We start from the raw sequence: 5,362 nt of genomic DNA on the forward strand, positions 1-5,362 counted from the left end.
TTCCTATACCTCTGAAGGGTATTGATTCTACACCTCTGGCTTGTAATAGACCACAGTTCTGGACGCAAGTGACTATGCGTATGACTCCAGACCATCAGGAGATGATTCGCTTCCTCGTGTTGTATAATTTACATGATGTTTTAGTGCTTGGATTACCATGGTTACAATCTCATAACCCAGTACTGGACTGGAAAACTATGTCTGTGTTAAGCTGGGGATGTCGGGGGGCTCATGGGGACATACCTTTGGTTCCTATCTCGTCATCTATTCCCTCTGAGATTCCTGCATTTTTGTCGGATTTTGGGGATATTTTTGAAGAGCCTAAAATTGGTTCTCTCCCTCCCCACAGAGAGTGTGATTGCGCCATAGATCTGATTCCAGGCAGTAAATTTCCAAAGGGTCGTTTGTTTAACCTATCTGTACCTGAGCATGCTGCCATGCGAGAATATGTTAAGGAGTCCCTGGAAAAGGGACATATTCGTCCTTCTTCATCACCTTTAGGAGCTGGGTTTTTCTTTGTCTCTAAAAAGGATGGCTCGCTGAGGCCTTGTATTGATTATCGACTCCTGAATAAAATTACTGTCAAATATCAGTATCCGTTGCCGCTGCTTACTGATTTGTTTGCTCGCATAAGGGGGGCTAAGTGGTTCTCCAAGATTGATCTCCGTGGGGCGTATAATTTGGTGCGAATTAAGCAAGGGGATGAGTGGAAAACCGCATTTAATACGCCTGAGGGCCACTTTGAGTATTTAGTAATGCCTTTCGGCCTTTCTAATGCGCCTTCAGTTTTTCAGTCCTTTATGCATGATATTTTCCGTGAATATCTGGATAAATTTATGATTGTGTATTTGGACGATATTTTGATTTTTTCTGAGGACTGGGAGTCTCATGTTCAGCAGGTCAGGAGGGTTTTTCAGGTCTTGCGGGAGAATTCTCTGTGTGTAAAGGGTTCTAAGTGTGTTTTTGGGATTCAAAAGATTTCCTTTTTGGGGTACATTTTTTCCCCTTCTTCTGTTGAGATGGACCCTGTCAAGGTTCGGGCTATTTGTGACTGGACGCAGCCTACTTCTCTAAAGGGTCTTCAGAAGTTCTTGGGCTTTGCTAATTTTTATCGTCGATTTATAACTGGTTTTTCTGGTGTTGCTAAGCCTCTTACGGATTTGACTAAGAAGGGTGCTGATGTTGCCAATTGGTCCTCTGCCGCTGTGGAGGCCTTTCGGGAACTTAAGCGCCGCTTTTCGTCTGCCCCTGTGTTGCGCCAGCCCGATGTCTCTCTCCCCTTTCAGGTTGAGGTCGATGCTTCCGAGATCGGAGCGGGGGCGGTTTTGTCGCAGAAAAGTTCCGATTGCTCAGTGATGAGACCTTGTGCGTTCTTTTCTCGAAAATTTTCTGCCGCCGAAAGAAATTATGATGTCGGTAATCGGGAGCTTTTGGCCATGAAGTGGGCATTTGAGGAGTGGCGTCATTGGCTTGAGGGTGCTAGACATCAGGTGGTGGTTTTGACTGATCACAAGAATCTGATTTATCCTGAGTCTGCCAGGCGCCTGAATCCTAGACAGGCGCGCTGGTCGTTGTTTTTCTCTCGGTTTAATTTTGTGGTCTCATATCTACCAGGTTCTAAGAATGTGAAGGCGGATGCCCTTTCTAGGAGTTTTGAGCCTGATTCCTCTGGTGATTCGGAACCTACAGGTATCCTTAAGGATGGGGTGATATTATCCGCTATTTCCCCAGATCTGCGACGTGCTTTGCAAGAGTTTCAGGCGGATAGACCTGATCGCTGTCCACCTGGTAGACTGTTTGTTCCTGATGATTGGACCGGTAGAGTCATCTCGGAGGTTCATTCTTCTACGCTGGCGGGTCATCCTGGAATTTTTGGTACCAGGGATTTGGTGGCTAGATCCTTCTGGTGGCCATCTCTGTCTCGTGATGTGCGTGTTTTTGTGCAGTCTTGTGATGTGTGTGCTCGGGCCAAGCCTTGTTGTTCTAGGGCTAGCGGGTTGTTGTTGCCCTTGCCTATTCCGAAGAGGCCTTGGACGCACATCTCGATGGACTTTATTTCTGATCTTCCTGTCTCTCAGAGGATGTCTGTTATCTGGGTGGTGTGTGACCGTTTTTCTAAGATGGTTCATTTGGTGCCATTGCCGAAGTTGCCTTCCTCGTCTGAGTTGGTTCCTCTGTTTTTTCAAAATGTGGTTCGCTTGCATGGTATTCCTGAAAATATCGTTTCTGATAGGGGTACCCAGTTCGTTTCTAGATTTTGGCGGGCATTCTGTGCCAGGTTGGGCATTGATTTGTCTTTTTCGTCTGCCTTCCATCCTCAGACTAATGGCCAGACGGAGCGAACTAATCAAACTTTGGAGACGTATTTGAGGTGTTTTGTGTCTGCGGATCAGGATGATTGGGTTGCCTTTTTGCCGTTGGCGGAGTTTGCTCTTAATAATCGGGCCAGTTCTGCCACTTTGGTTTCCCCTTTCTTTTGCAATTCGGGGTTTCATCCCCGTTTTTCTTCTGGTCAGGTGGAGTCTTCGGATTGTCCTGCAGTAGATGCTGTGGTGGATCGGTTGTATCGGATTTGGGAACAAGTGGTGGACAATTTGAATTTGTCCCAGGAGAGGACTCAGCGGTTTGCTAACCGCCAGCTTCGGGTTGGTCCTCGCCTTCGTGTTGGGGACTTGGTGTGGTTGTCTTCCCGTTTTGTCCCAATGAGGGTTTCTTCTCCTAAATTTAAGCCTCGGTTCATCGGTCCCTATAGGATTTTGGAGATTATTAACCCTGTTTCCTTTCGTTTGGACCTTCCGGCATCTTTCGCTATCCATAATGTGTTCCATCGGTCGTTGTTGCGGAGATACGAGGTGCCGGTGGTTCCTTCTGCTGGGCCTCCTGCTCCTGTGCTGGTTGAGGGTGAATTGGAGTACGTTATAGAGAAGATCTTGGACTCCCGTATTTCCAGGCGGAGACTCCAGTACCTGGTTAAGTGGAAGGGCTATGGTCAGGAAGATAATTCTTGGGTAACTGCCTCTGATGTTCATGCCTCGGATTTGGTTCGTGCCTTTCATAGGGCTCATCCAGGTCGCCCTGGCGGTTCTTGTGAGGGTTCGGTGCCCCCTCCTTAAGGGGGGGGTACTGTTGTGATCCGCTCTTTGGCTCCCCTGGTGGTGGCTGGTGGTACTGGAGACTTGTGTGTGCTTTTCTGCCTCAGCTCACCTGCTTCCATCAGTTTTGGGAGTTCCCTATTTAGCCTTGCTCTCCAGTCACTTCCTTGCCGGTCATCATTGTAACCTGAGTCATTCAGTTGCATGTTCCTGCTACTAGTCTGCTGATCAGCTAAGTGGACTCTTGTCCTTATTGTTTTGTTTTTCTTGTCCAGTTTACAGTTTTGTCATTTCCTGTTACTGGAAGCTCTTGTGGACTGAAATTGCCACTCCTGTGTCATGAGTTGACACAGGAGTCTTAAAGTAATTTCAGGATGGGTTTTTGAAAGGGTTTTTCAGCTGACCGTGAAGTCCTCTTTTGTATCCTTCCTCTATCTAGTAAGTGGACCTCGCTTTGCTAAATCTACCTTCATACTGTGTATGTCTTTTCCTCTGAACTCACCGTTAATATACGTGGGGGCTACTATCATCTTTGGGGAATTTCTCTAGAGGTAAGCCAGGTCTGTTCCTTCCTCTTCCAGGCGTAGTTAGTTCTCCGGCTGGCGCATGGCATCTAGGCAGCCGTAGGAATGCTTCCTGGCTACTGTTAGTTGTGTGGTAGATTTAGGTCACGGTCAGCTTGAGTTTCCATCACCCGAGAGCTAGTCTGTTATTTTTGTGTTTCTGATGTTCCCATGCCATTGGGGAATCATGACAGAAGACTCTCCAAATGTATGGAGAAAGGTGCTGCGGTCAGTTGAGACCAAAATTGAACTTTTTGGCCACCAAGGTAAATGCTTTGTCAGGCCCAAACCAACACAGCTCATCACCACAAGAACACCATCCCCACACTGAAACATGGTGGTGGCAGCACATGCTGTGGGGATGTTTTTCGGCAGCAGGAACAGGGCACATAGTCACAGTTGAGGGGAAGATGGATGGTGAGAAAAACGGATATTCTTGAGCAAAACCTGTTTCAGTCTCTCAGTGACTTGAGACTGGGACGGAGGTTCACCTTCTAACAAGGCAATGACCCAAAGCATACTGCTCAAGCAACACTCTAGTGGTATAAGGGGAAACATGTAAATGTTTTGGAGTGGCCAATTAGAGCCCGGACCTTAAACCAATTGAGAATCTGTGGTCAGACTTGAAGATTGCTGTTTACCAGAGGAAACCATCTAACTTGAAGGAGCTGAAACCGGTTTGCCATGAGGAATAGGCAAAAATCCCAGTGGCAACATGTGGAAAGCTTGTAGAGACTTATCTAAAGCGACTTGCAGCTGTAATTGCCACAAAAAGAGATTCTACATGGCACTGACTTTAGGGGGCTGAATAGTTATGCACACTGACGTTTTCAGTTATTTTGTCCTATTTGTTGTTTTTTGCTAAATAAACACAAAATATTTTCAGTTATTTTGTCCTATTTGTTGTGAAATAAACAACAAATAAGTAGAAAATCTAATGTTCATAGTTGTAGGCATGTTTTTTACATGAACTGATGCAAACCCTTGAAAAAAAACAGTCAAATTCCAGGTTGTGAAATAGCAAAACACAAAAAACACCAAGGGGTGAATACTTTCTCATGCCACTGTATATATTTGAAGAACAACCTAAGAGTAGAGTTTACTGGATTATGAGAAAAATAGAAATTTCTAGTCCTTGCCAACTCAACCTTGACACTGTTATGAGATTCCAAATGAATCCTATAGAACAATGGCCATGGTCCTACGCTTACAGGGATCTCTCACTTATGTTCTCTCTATCATAAAAACTTTGGGGAGACATGTTCATGTTACAAAAGAGATTGCTGGGATATTGTGAACCTATTACCGCTCGTGTAAAATATATCCTAACCTCTTTTCCCATAATCTTTGTTATGCCATCAGTCAATTAGATCATACATGAAGAGCATTAGAGATATTAGAATCCCATTGACAGAAACCAAAATAACATCTACCCTTAAATGAGTTGCATAGGTGGGGGCTCTGACACCTAGCACCCCCCAATTATCAACTATTTTTTGCTCCTGCTGGGGCAAGTTGTGCACAGGGTACAAAGCTGGAACATTACAGCTTTGATGAAGCATTGTTGCTGTGTTACTGTTTGGGAAATATCTCCTAATACGCAGATTTGATAGAGTATATTAGGAAGTAGACGATTAATTCTGGGTTACCAACCATTCAGAAACCCTGTCCATAATTTTTTTTAAAGGTGTCCACGTTTTTTTTAAG

The sequence above is a fragment of the Ranitomeya variabilis genome, chromosome 1 (genome assembly GCF_051348905.1).
Source record: "Ranitomeya variabilis isolate aRanVar5 chromosome 1, aRanVar5.hap1, whole genome shotgun sequence".
Taxonomy (NCBI): Eukaryota; Metazoa; Chordata; class Amphibia; order Anura; family Dendrobatidae; genus Ranitomeya; species Ranitomeya variabilis.